The sequence below is a fragment of the Mustela putorius genome, unplaced genomic scaffold, assembly GCF_011764305.1.
Source record: "Mustela putorius furo isolate JIRA1106 unplaced genomic scaffold, ASM1176430v1.1 tig00000460_pilon_pilon_pilon, whole genome shotgun sequence".
NCBI lineage: Eukaryota > Metazoa > Chordata > Mammalia > Carnivora > Mustelidae > Mustela > Mustela putorius.
The window spans coordinates 17,440,737-17,454,567 of NW_025421389.1; the positions used below are offsets into that span (position 1 = coordinate 17,440,737).

Below are 13,831 nucleotides of genomic sequence, written 5' to 3' on the forward strand. Positions count from 1 at the left end.
GTTGATGGACACGTTGATGTCCCAGGAGGGTGACATGTCCTGATAGCACAGGGTAAGGACAGGAAAGCCCTGCATTCAGGACCCTCCCAAACCCTGCCCCCTCGTCTCTTTATCTGACTGCTCCTGATCCTTTATAATGAAACCGTAATCACGAATGTAATCACAAACACACCACATTTCTGAGTTCCAGGAGTCTTAGAGTGAATTGTCAAACCAAAGGGGACAGGAGGGTGCCCTAGAGCTCCAGGGCAGTGGGACAGGAGTAGAGGCAGGAGATGGTGTGTAGTGTGAGCTGGGCGTTAAGGAAGGTTCAGGGTGAAAGTGAACCGGGGCGATTCTGACTGGTGTAACCGTGGGGAGGTGGCTCCGAGAACAGAAACAGGACAAAGAGGAGGCACCACAATTGGAAACAGATGACGAGCTCAACTGTCGAGGTCATGTGAGGCCCCAGAGGAAAACCCAGGTGAGCAGCACCCAGGGGAGAGCTGGAGTAGGGCTGGGGACCGACCTGGGCGATATTCTGGGGATGTCCCAGCAGAGTCCCAGAGTTTGGACAATGTCCGATCCTGGGAGGAAGAGGAGGAAGAGGAACAGCTACTGACACAACCCACCAGGTCAGTCTGGCTGCGGACCCCACACTCAAGAAATTGTTCTGGGATTAAGTTTCGGGAATAGCATGAGAATCACATGGGACCCTGTGATGAAGTACTTTTTCTACAGCCTTATACCTAGGGTGTCCCTTCTGTTACTGAGACCAAGGTGAGGAAGAAAGCAACAATCTGCAGAAGGCCCTGTGGGGGAGGGGTGGCTTTCTTTTTTTTTTTTTTTTTAAGATTTTATTTATTTATTTGAGAGAGACAGTGAGAGAGCGCATGAGCGAGGAAGTTGTCAGAGGGAGAAGCAGACTCCCCGTGGAGCTGGGAGCCCAATGTGGGACTTGATCCCAGGACTCTGGGATCATGACCTGAGCTGAAGGCAGTCGTCCAACAAACTGAGCCACCCAGGCGTCCTGAGGGGTGACTTTCCAAGATGTCCTCAATGGGGTCACTGTGCCTTCTGGTTGTGCTGTTCAAAATCCTGCCAGGTGGGGTTGGGCGGTGGGAAGAGTGGTGATGTCTGGGGTCTTGTAACTGCTACTTCCCCCCACAGAAACTAACCTTTGGGGTAGTTTTCCAGTTTGTTAGTTAAGAGTTTCTTTTTCTTTTTTAATTTTCTTTTTAAGATTTTATTTGTTTATTTGACAGAGGGAGAGAGAGAGAGAACAGCAGGCAGAGCAGCAGAAGGAGAGGGAGAGGCAGGCTCCCCACTGAGCGGGAGCCAGATATGGGGCTCGATCCTAGGACTCTGGGATCATGCCCCAAGCCAAAGGCTGACGCTTAACCAAATGAGCTACCCAGGTGCCCCAAGAGTTTCTTTTTTTTATTCTTGAATGTCAACTCAGGATCAAATAGAGCCCCTCTGATAATCTGGTTTGGTTAGAAGTAGAAAAAAGCCTGGATTGACAGGGTGCCCTGACACAGCATCACCAGGGCCACTGAGGGGCGCCCCCTCCGGCCTGGCCAGTGGGGGGGGCCTCCCTCACCCTCATGCCCCCTCATCTCCTAGAAATATTATCACCTGCTTACCATGTGCTTGACGCTGCAGTATGCCGGGTCTACAAAGATGGCGGGACACAGTCCTTCCTCCTGTGGGAGCTGATGGGTTCGTGGCCAGAGCTGAAAAACTAGTTCATGTAAAATGTCTGTGCTCCAGACCATGTTCACTAAGTGCTCCGAGCCCATGGAGTAGGGACTTCTAGGTCGTCCTGAGGCAAGGGACATGGTGACCTCTGAGGTGGATCTTGAAGTTTGAGTTGGTGTTATCCAGTGAAGGGAGAGGTCAGTGGGAAGGAGGAATCCTGTGTGTAGAAGCACAAAGAGTGCTTCTAGTGTAAATGAGTGTAAATGTGTAAATGAATCTGGTGGGCTCAGGCTAGGAAGCGACTGGGTGTGGCCAGCTTGTAGTGTGGTGTGGTGTGGGTGTGGGTGTGTGCGGGGTGGGTGGTGCAAGATAAAGCTAGGAAGGTACTTTGATGTGAGCAGGATTTTACAGGCCTCAGAAACTTCTAGGGGTTTTGATTTTGAACACATTTGTTTAACATTTATATGCAGCAACCTGACTCAGGGCATGGGTCAGATATAGAACCAGCCGTTTGGGCTGAAGGAGAAGAGAGGAATCATTTGGCAAAGATGCGTTAAGACTCAAAAATAAGGTTAATGAATTCTCCAACAGCGGTGCAAACAGGCAAGATATTGTATTGTGTGGTACTCTGACGCATGTGGGAAGCCCAGCATGGTAGTAGGTCTTAAAAGGGAAAGATCAGGGACACCTTCTCTTGTGTATCGCTCTGCTGTGTTCATCTTACCTATAACGAGATAATCGGGTAACAGGCCCTCAGAGTAGCCTGGGCACAGACCAGAGCTGACTGGATACTGGGAAGACCAGGGCGTGGATATTGATACAAAGGCCACATGCACAGATTCATCTTCGGGTTCAAACTTCCTCAGGATAAACTGCCTGTTGCAGTGGGAATGGAGCTCAGAATACAAACCCAGGTGTGCAAAACCGATCCGATTTCTTAATTTCCTTTAAATCAAATTGGATCTGATTCAAAATCTCCAATCAACTTGCAGGCAGGAAATTAAACCTTACTCGCTATTGGAGTTCCTCTCTCCAAACGTGCAAACATCCAAAGGTTGGACAGTGCTCAACACTGGGGAGGCCCTTCTGGTTGACGGTTGTTGGCTGAATGGCCAGAGTCTTTGTGAGTTTGTCCTTTCCTGACCTTTGCCTTCCTGTCACCATACTGCATTACAGAACATAGGACAAACTTCCATGACTTCTGGCTCCACTGTTTGAGGTCCAACTGCTTTAGGTAAAAGAAGCGTCCAATCCAGAGGAGGAGAGCAAAGAAAGCTTCCTGGAGGAAAGGCTCTTTCTGCCAAAGCATTCTGCTTCATTTATTTCCTTTCTTCTCAGGAACCTTCTGGTTGGATAATCTTTCACTTTTGTCCTCCTCATCTTGCCACACCTGGTCTGGTTCCTCTAGAATGGCCTTGCTTGTCATCTTGTTGTCTTTCCTGCAGAGACACAATAACCACCTAAGCAACATCAAACAATACAATTTCCAATAGTAAGACATGGTATGAAGGGCTTAGGAAGGAGGGTAGATATTGGTTCTTTTAGGCTCTCTGTGTATGACCTTCTTGTTGGTCTCAGGTATCCCCTGTTTAGAAGTAGATCAGGGTTCTTTTTTTTAATGATTTTATTTATTTAAGAGAGAGTGTTGGTGGGGTGGGGAGAGGGAGACAGAGCAAGAAGCTCAAGCAGACTCCATACTGAGCAGAGAGCCTGATGTGGGGCTTGATCTAAGGACCCTGAGATCAGGACCTGAGCCAAGACCAAGAGTTGGACTCTTAGCTGACTGAGCCACCCAGGGACCCCAGATCAGAATTCTTACACATGAAACACAAGGGAGAAGAGGAGAGTGAGGGAGGAAGAAGAGAAAAGCAGACTCTACCTTTCATCTTTTCCCTTCTTCCTGAGATTGAGACATTTTAGAATCTCCAAGTCTTTGCTTCCACCCTGTGGTCCAGCAAGCCACTCTCTGCAACCCCCACCCCCATTCATTCGGAGGCCCTGCAGAGCAGAGCTGGGAGGCAGGCAAGGCACTGAGCCATCCGAGGGCTCAGCTGTTCAGCTTTCCATATAGACATGAAGCATTCCCCAGGAACAACTTAGATGACTGTACTGAGTTCCACTAAATCTGGGCAGACTCGCCTCCCTTCATAACCTTTGGCTGGGGCTGGTGAAGAACACGGAATCCAGTAAGACACAAAATAAATAAGCTTCATTTTCTCTCACCTGGGAGTATATTGTGAGCAGATTTCCATCCTGGTACACCATACAAAGGAGGGTTACGGGACGGGACAGAAGGAAGGGATTTTAGAAGCTGTAGCCCAAAGGCAGAGACGAGAAAGTTGGGGTATGTTTGGAGAATAGTGAGCGGTCCACTTTGGCTGGAATGTTGGATATACGTGGGGCAGTAATGGAACGTGGATCTAGAATGTTGGGGGTCATTTGCACAGTGGAGTGAGGATTTGTCAGTGTATCAGTGAGACATTAGCATTCATTATCCAGAGATTTAGAAGAGAGGGTGTCATTGTGAGACAACCATGCACCTATTAGGTTAAGTATGTGGACATTTTTGACATCCAGAAATAGTGTTCTCATTGGTTCTACCTAACATTAAAGGCAACTATCGTGAGTTTTTGTGACATGAAGGCCAGTCTTCATTTGTTGGCTCAGAATCCACCAGCAGGAATCTCCTAATGGATCCGTCTTCATTAAATTGAGTCTTTGTTCATTTGTCCCACCATTTGCTAGTCTCCTTAGTTGCCATTTCACAGACACACATTTCTCCATTTGTTTTCCTCTACAGAATATGGTTCAAAGTCATTGTCAGATGCCTTGATAAAATCTGTTTTCGGTGCAGGTACCCTGTGAAGGCAAAGAATAAGGTTAATCTGACTCTTGGGGAATACTCTTGGGGAACCAGCTCTATTTCTGACTGTCCACCATTTCTTCCTGTCAGTGTTTCTAAATAGCTCTGCAAATAATCATTGTCCAGTTTTGCTCAGGGATAGAATGGAGCCAGCCCGAGAATTTCAGGCTATATCTCAGTTTCTAAAAATTCTCCCACTTTCTAAAACAGAAATATTTTATCATGTTTAAATATATATAATATATAAATATATAAAATGTATATAAAACTGAGCCTCAAAAGTTTTCAGAGGTCATGGTTTCACAGTATGAACTTTGAGGAGAACTGATGTAATTCTCAGATACTCAATTTCAAGAGAAAAGCTATGTATTATTTATTTTTTAAGTAAGAGACTTTTAAAGATTTTATTTATTTTTAGAGGGGGAGCTACAGAGGGGGAGGGTCAGAGAGGGAAAGAGAGAGAAACAGACTCCCCAGTGAGCACGGGGCTCAACTCAGGGCTTGGTCTCAGGACCCTGAGATCATGACCTGCGCTGAAATCAAGAGTCGGACCTTAACCTACTGAGCCAGCCAGGTGCCCCTTAAGTAAGATATTTTTAAGTAAGGAATTGATCTTGTAGGGGCCAAGGTTAGGCTGATCCAAAACGTACTGCTTTAGCGTCACGATTATTTTAACTGAAAGTTACTTAGGAAACAACCAGTGCAAAGGAGGAAATAAATCTCCCATTTGAAAGGCACCCTCTTTGTACTAAGAAGTAAAAAGACATCCTTATCACCAGAGACAGGGACTTTAAAACGGAGAACGGTGCAGAAATAAACATTGTTACTTTTTTTTCCCTAATTTACTATCTCAGCTCAAATCCCGTTTAAGAATTCCTTGCTAATTAAAGCTCCCAAATGCCTATTTTTCTTCATCTTGTCAATTCCTCACCAATTTATTATCTCTTTGTCTAAAAAGAATAAAAACTGACTGCTGTGGTCGTTTCTTCAGGTCTCAATTTCACTATTGGGCCTCTGTGTGCACATAATAAAACTGAGGATTTTTCCCTCCTGTTCATCTGTCTCATGTAAATTTAATTCTTAGTCCAGCTGGAAGACCTCACTTCAGCTGCATCCTAACCAAATACCAGAGCTGCAGTATAATGTGAGTTTGTAATAATTCCAATCTCTAGGCGATGATATTGTGGAAGATTCCAAAATGCACTGAGCATTGCAAAGAGAGTCTTTCAGAAGGGCGTCTGGAGGATACTAGGAAGCGGGGCTTATACACCTGTTCTGTCTCAATTCGCAGAATGAGGTGAACTTTTGACTTTAATCAATTGCATTTTGTCGGTTTCATCCCCCCCCCCCCCCCCCCCCCCCCCCCCCCCCCCCCCCGGCCCCGACTGCCTGGAAAATAATCCCAGCTCAGGTTCTGTCCTCGCTCGTTTTTGAGGGGAGGTTTCTGTCCTCAGCCTTTGAGTGGGAGATTCTGGTTTCAGGTTCTCGGTGAGTACTCCGTTATGGGAAGTAATTCTTCTGAGGGGACTTCTTCCTTTTTAAGATTTTATTTATTTATCTGACATAGAGACAGCAAGAGCAGAAACACAAGCAGGGGGAGCGGGAGAGGAAGATGCAGAGACCCCAAAGTGGGGATCAATCCCAGGACCCTGGGACCATGACCTGAGCCAAAGGCAGATGCTTAACGACTGAGCCACCCAGGTGCCCTTTAAAAGGACTTCTGAGAGCCTCCTGCTGGAATCCCTGCAGGATTTAGGTTTGAGAAATATGGCTCCTGCTGTAAAATTTTGGCCCCATTGGACACACATTACCGGAGATGAGTTACAATTCCATTCACCAAAACGGGGCATTTTTGATACCCCCAAATTAGTTTACTTGTACACATAACTGGAAAAGATTTGTAAGACCAAACAAAATGAGGGGGAAGCTTATTTTAATTGGAGGCCTTTAAAAGAAACCCTGCAAATTTGCTTGCCTTTGGGCAGTGAAACCCAAACTTCAGGAAACTGAATCAGCCAAGCTAAGAAATCTAGAAACATTGGCTGAAACCTTTAAGCCCCTTCCTTCTGCTCACTGCCCCCAACCCCGCTCTTCCTTCCCCTTCCCCACCCCCTCCTGTTCTGTAGCCAGCCTTAGCTAAACAGCCCTTCCCCTCCTGAGACCCTGACAGCCTTCTGATCCTATGGGACCCCAGGTAAGGTTAAACCTTGGGGAGGTAGGAGCCGCCCACGCTTCCTTCACCCCATAGTCAAAACCTGAACTATGGGCCATAGCTAAACCATTTCCCAAAGCTACCAAAGACCCTTGTACATTTGCAGGGGAATTTAACACCGTGATGCAAACACATGACCCCGGTTTCTCTGGTTTGTATCAACTAATTATAAAGCGAGTTGGTGAAGGCCTAGCGAGAAACTGGAAGCGGGCAGCTCACTGATAGAACCCACTAGAACATTTCCCTGAGCGGAGAGCCCTTAAATTGGGAAAAAGACTGAAGCTATTCCTGAGGCTTTCTTCCCCAAATCCTTAATAGGGAAAAGATTCCACAAGGTATTCAAAGTCCCTATGAATCTGTCTTGGTTACTCTAACTAGAGAGTGTCTTTGCCGAACACTCTGGCCTTTCTGCCACCCAGTGAGCCAGCTCCGTGATGATGATTATTGTTTTAAAGATTTTATTTATTTATTTGAGAGAGAGCAAGCATGCTAGCATGGAAGGAGCAGAGGGGGGAGGATAAGCAGACTCCCCATTGAGCACTAGCCCAGGGGGGTCTCAGGACCCTGAGATCATGACCTGAGCTGAAATGAAGAGTCCTATGCTCAGCCGGCTGAGCTACCCAGGTGCCCCAAGACAGCTGAATTATTTTTCATTCTACGTTTGCTGATGGCCTAGGTACAGAACTATCATTTCTTGTTAAGCAAACCCATTTAAATTAGGCAAGGTATGCAAACTCCTGATCTTATTAATCTAGCTAGTTTTTCCTGGCCGCAGTCTAGGCAGCCTCATCTGCTATGGGGTCTCCCTGCTATGGGGTCGTCTCCTTTTTAGTGTCCCTTATGGTGCGGGATTGCTACTTCTTTTGGAAGCCAGATGGCTTTGAGGGGTTTTTGTATCTCTTCCTTGTTTTTGATAGCTTTTCCTGCGGTACTAGGGAGGCCCCTTTCCTTGTACACGGCCTCCCTGTATATGTACAGTAGCAAAGGCAAAGGCATATTGAGAATCAGTGTGGACGTTGACCAGCTTGCCTTGACTGAGGGGTCTAAGATGTGTAGTTCAGCCCATTGTGCTGACCATCCAGCTGGTAATGCCTTAGCCTCTAGGACTTCAGGGGTCATGGTCACTGCATAACCCACTTTTTGGGCACCCTCTTGGAGGTAACTGCTGCCGTCGCTGAACAGCCCGAGCTCTGGATTTTTTATGGCTTGATTCCGTAGATCTGGATGGCTTGCGTAGGCTTCAATTACTCTGGAGCAGTCAAGGTCTGATTTCCCCTCTTCCATGGGGAGATAGGTTGTTGGGTTTAATGTGCTTACTGTTCCAAGGGTGACCCATGGATTCTCGCAGAGGAGCCCTTGGTACTGTGCAGGCCGAGAGCTGGAGAGGAAGTGGTGCCCCTCTGTGTTCGTGAGGGACCCCACTGCATAAGGAACCTTGACGTTAAGTTCTTGTCCCAGGCTGAGCTTGTCTGCCTCCTTAAGGTGTAGGACTGTGGCTGCTAGCTCCCTGAGGCACGTGGGCCACGGAGTTCAGATTCTTTCGCAGATAGGCAGCTGGCGGTTGCCAGGGCCCAGCAGTCTGGGTGAATACCCTGAGAGCTAATTTTTTTTTTTTTTCATGTACAAAGAGATTGGAGGGTTTTTTTCCTCTGTTTGGTAGGCCCAGGGCTGGAGCCCGTCCCAGGGCAGGCTTTATCTATCTGAAGGTGGCTTCTGCTTTCCCAGTCTGGGCAGGGGGTTCTCAATTCGGTCCCCTGAGAGATCATAGAGGGGGTCTTGTTACTGTGGAGAACCCAGGAATCCAGATGCGGCAGGATTCTGCTGCCACCAGGAATTCTCATAGGCTCCTCATCGTCTGGGGCTATGGCAAGGAGATGATTACTTTCTTCCTCTCCCACTCTAGTTCTCTTCCCTTGGGTGCAGAGGAAACCAAGGTATTGGACCTGTTGTTGGCAGATTTGTGCCTTTTGTGTAGTCTTCTTGCGTGTCACTGGCGGGGAGGCGGCCATCCCCATACTGGAGGGGGGGGTGCATGGATCTGGGACCACTGGGTTTAGGAGATGACTGCCTACCTTGTTGATGGCCTGCAGGTCTTGGGCTGGTCGGTAGCCCCCTCCTGGCTTCTTAACTGGCAAGAGTGGGGGTACTTTAAGCCAATTGGCACTCAATTAGGATACTTGTGTTTTTTAAGTTTGGCCAGATGTTTGTGAAGGCCAATCTTAGCTTCTTGTGGGAGCGGCTATTGCCTTTGTGTCTGGGATTGGGCTTCCAAGAATAGTTCAGCAATGATGGGGCCTGATTCTGGGCTAGTCCAGTGGGTTGTCTTTGGCCCACACTGAAGGGAAAGGTGAACTCCAGCCCCATTTGGCTCCACCTGAGTGCAGAATAGCCTCCATTCTTTTTTCCTTGGTGTGGTAACTCCTAGTAACAGAGACCCTGTCTGCTCTTGCCCTGGGTTTAATTGGAGACTGGTATGCCCGGTGGGCTCAAGCTTATCTGAGCCCCAAGCTTAGAGAGTGTATCTCGGCCCAGGAGGGGGATGGGGCAATCAGGTACATAAAGGGAATTCATGTTGGACCTGGTGGCCCCTGGTTTACACTGACGAGCCTGGCAAAAGGGCTGTTGTATTGCCGTGTCCTGGTAACCCCAAGGATGGCTGCAGTCCTCTTGCTGAAAGAGGCCACTGGGGAGGTGACAACAGAGTGCTTGGCCCCAGTATGAACCATGAAATCACTGCTCGGCCCCCTATTTTTATTCTGATCATGGGCTCATGGGGGCCAAGGAGAAGAGAGCCCAGTCCCCCACCACACTCTGAGTCTATTTCTGCAATGCCTGTGAGGCCCTCTTTCTCCGGGTTCTTTCTTGAAGTGGGTGGGCTTTTGAGCCTTACCCTGGTTGGGACAAGGTTTATTCTTGCTTTTTGTTTGTTTGTTTTTTAAATGCACCTTTATTGTAGGCACATTGTTCCCAGCCAAGATCAGGATCAAACCCAGAACCCAGGGTTTCCCGCTTTTGGTGGTTGGGACCTCTCTGCCAACAGGGCCACTCTGAAAACTCTTTCCCAGAATGAACAGGTGGGCTCATGGGTCCAGTGGAGAGGGTCGGTGGTGGAGAAAGGTTGATAATACATCATGGAACGGCCGGGTTGGACTCTTTGTCTTTATTGTGCCTCTCAGATTCTTGATTCTCTTTGTACTCGCATTTGGAGGGCACCTGGCCTGGCCTGGGGCACAGCCTGGCTGCTGGTCCCGGAGAAACTGGATCCTCTGGGCCTAGGGCGTTGGGGAGGCTGATGGCAGTGGAGTGTCTGGAACTGGAGGGGGCCAGGTGTAGATGGCCTTGGGGGCGTGTACAGAGGGGCAGGATCAGCTTAGCCTTGGGATCTCTGGCTGGGGATTTGGTGGTCTTTTTGGATTGCTTCGATGAGGCACTGGCCTGTCTCTGCCTATTGTAAGCAGATCACACCCAGGGGGTAGGGTCTGGGCAATTCCTAGCCAGGAATCGATGTACAGAAACTGGTCAGGGTGTCCTGGCTTCCCTGTTACAACTTGTCACACCCAATGAACCGTTGGGACATTTTGAAGGCCAGTCAACATTAAAGGTGGGCCATTGTAACTCAGAAAGTGTTCTCAGTTTGCTGGGATGCATCCTAACTCCATAGTCTTTTGAAAACGCCTTCCTGAAATTTTGATCAGTCTGAGACTGTAGGTTTGCTCTGCCCTGACCCCACGGTGATGTTCCCGTGTGTGGGGGCGCAGAGACAGACAAGGGTGCGTGCCCCTTCAGAGGAGATCAGTCAGATGCCTGCCTGTCCACCCTTGCAGAGGAGACGTGGGTGCCTCTTGGCCGCAGCAAGTCCATATAAACCCCGGACTGGCGACCTGAAAGGCTCACCCTAGACCCCATGAGGTCACCATGGAAAAAGGTTGGGGCCCACTCGGCAGACTCCGTAGTCTCAAGACCGTGGCGCCACATAATCAGCTCGCCTGAGAAGCCAAGTCAAACGGCATGTTCACTCGCGCATTCACATGGAGGTTACTACAGTTCCTCCCCCGCCCCTGCCCCCAGGCTGTACCTGCGAAATTCCTTTCAGAAATTCCCTTCTGACCCCCCTTTTGGGGGGTTCCTGACCTGAGGGACTTCTCTCCCTGGGAAGTCCTACTTGTGAGACCTCCAAGAAGTCTCCAGAGGTGTTCAAGCTCCTACTTCCACCCTGATGGGGGCCCTGACTGGTCCTGGGACCCCAGGCCTTACCGGAATCCGATGTGGGAACCAGGTCCTCACCTGCCCAGTCGAGACAAGCGGGAACAGCTGAGCGGGGTCTGTTCGAGGGGACCAGGTGGGAGACTGCCAAAGATTAGGCAGGGCGCGCCTTCTCCTTAGGATCCCTCGTCCCGTCACCCCCGCGTTCCATCACCCCCCCCCCCACCCATTGCCCTCAAACCCGTGGTGACAATGGGCCAGCGCGGTTGGGGTTCCAGGCCAAGGAACCAGAAGCTATGGAAGGCGGACTGGATCCCGGCCAAAAAACCCAGGTGGCCCTCGGAGACCTGGGAAGATGGGAGGTTTATTTTACACCAGCGGGCCCAGAAGAGAGGAATCTCAAACTCTGAGCCCCGAGCACAAACTAAGATGTAGTTTGTACTTTTTTTTTTTTTAAGATTTTATTTATTTGTCAGAGAGAGAGTGAGCGAGAGCGAGCATAGGCAGGCAGAGGCAGAGGGAGAAGCAGGCTCCCTGCAGAGCAAGGAGCCGGATGTGGGACTGGATCCCAGGACGCTGGGATCATGACCTGAGCCAAGGCAGCTGCTTAACCAACTGAGCCACCCAGGCGTCCCTGTAGTTTGTACTTTTGAACCTCCATCTCTCTGGCCTCTGCGGCTGGTGGGGCAGGGGAAAGCCCGAAATGGCTCCGGGGCTGGGACCGGATTCCCCTGCTGGATTGGTCGGCCGCCTGAGAACACAGATTTCCTTATCAGCAGCACCCGCGGAGCAGTTGAGACTGGCCTCCTGGAAGAGAGGAGAGGCTTTGCTTACCTACACCAAATCCCTGCTCTGCTTCCCACCGGGATTTCTGCTTTTCCAATATACTAAAGAGGAAAAGAAAAAAAAAGTGCTCCATCCTGATTGGTTGGAAGGGCCTTGTCCTGATTGGTCAATACGGGCAGACAAGTCAGGCAGCTCATTGGTGCTTTTTGGAGTCAGGGTCCTGGGTTTTAAGACCAGCTGGGAGAGGGAGCACGGCCGTTCTGCTTCCATGGTCTGTGTCTGTCTCTCTAGCTGGAAATAAGCAAACCAAATAAACGAAAAACGAAACAAAACAAACAAAAAAAATAGGGCATCTGGGTGGCTCAGTGGGTTAAGTATCTGATTTGATTTTGGCTCAGGTCACGATCTCGGGGTTGTGGGCTGTGCTCCCCTGTTGAGCAATGGGGAGTCTACATGGGATTCTCTCTCTGCCTCTTCTGTGCCCCCCCCACTTGCTCTCTCTCAAATAAATAAATAAATCTTAGAAAATAAAACACTAGAAAGAAAACCACACAAATCATGAAACTTCAACGTTAACAACTACGTCTGAACCAACACAAACCCCTGTTTGAAGTGTTAACTCCAAAGTGTACCTGTTATTACTGCAAAAGGACATTTAAAAATTTTTTTTAAAAGACTGTCCAAAACTCAAAGGACTGACCCAAGATAAGGCTAGTCAGTCGCTTCACTCTCTTAATGAAAGGGCCCCTTCCACCAATCTCCCCAGTAGGGCTACTCCAAAGACCTTGAGGGATCTGCCTTTTCTTGGGGACAGTTGATGTAACCATAGGGGAGAGATAAACAAGGCCCTGATAGACACAAGGGCAACTTTTTCAGTTCAAAACCTAACCAGCCTCTCCCATTCCCTTCCTCAGAGGACTCAAACTGTGTAAATGGTTGGGCTTCTTAATACCCTATTATGGTTTTCAAGTCTTTCCCTATCCTATTCCACCTGGGATCCAATCAGCAACATCATCTGTTCCTCCTGGTCCGTTTGGCTCCTATCTTGACCCCAAGATTTTCTTGAAGCCCATCAGGATGTTCTTCTTTTCTCAAAAACAGTAAATATTTTTGAGTAGCAAACCCCCAAGTCCCAAAATAGATGAAAATATTGACACCCTAATATCTATCCCTGTGTGTTTTTGTTTGTTTGTTTGTTTGTTTTGTTTTTCTGTAAAACTCTAACACTGAACTCCTCTTGGCTTGTATTCCCAAGACTCTTTGGTCAAAGAAAGGCCACTGATATTGGGTGTATTTTTTTCTGCACTGCCCATTAAAATCCAGATTGATAAAAGAAAGCCTGTCCCCAGTAACAAACAATACCCTTTAAATGCTGAAGAAATCCAAGGAATCAAATCTATCATGGAAGATTATTCATAAAGAATTAAGTGCCCCACGTAACACTCCCATCCTTCCCATCCATGAGCCACATGGAAGGGGGACTGTGATTTCTCAGGATCTTAGGGCAATTAATAATACCATATTGTGATACTCTGTTTCAGAAAATTAATCACTGAGCATAGGATTATCCATTTTGGGCTCTTATTATAAAGAAACTAAAAATATCTGGATCTTTTAGTATACTTAGTAAATAACATTCTGTGCCACATTGAGAAAGCATGTATTTATTTGTCCATTTACAAGACCACAATTGCTTACTTCTTAGTTTTTTCTGGGAATTAAGGATTCTAAAGGTAAAAAATTCTAATTAATATATGTAAAAACAAAATGACTAAAACTAATAAGGATGAAAAGAAATGATTATGAAAAGTTTACAAGGAAACAGGATGTGTGTTTTTAGTAAAAGAAGATTTGAGGATTGGAAATGCATTTTGCTACAGGAAAATGAAAGCGATTTTGCTGTAGTGCCCTATTTTGGAAATGCAAAGAACAAGGGACACACTAAAATGAACCTAAGAAGTTGTAGAAAGTATAGGGAAAGACATTTTATGTTGCATGGTCGAAGCTGGCTAAGATTGAATCGATTTATTTATAGCTTTCAAAAAATGAAACTCAATAGGGTACTGATGCCTCATTAGAGTTTGGTT

General features: G+C 47.8%; 1 long non-coding RNA gene across 1 annotated transcript; it reads right to left on the reverse strand.

Annotated features, from left to right (window-relative positions):
* Window positions 1-1,412: 1,412 nt before the first annotated feature.
* Window positions 1,413-11,156, reverse strand: LOC101685277. The gene is made up of 3 exons (XR_199236.3): window positions 11,010-11,156; window positions 3,904-4,539; window positions 1,413-3,119 (listed from the first exon to the last, which is right to left on the reverse strand). It is a non-coding gene; the product is annotated as an uncharacterized LOC101685277 (long non-coding RNA).
* Window positions 11,157-13,831: the final 2,675 nt, after the last annotated feature.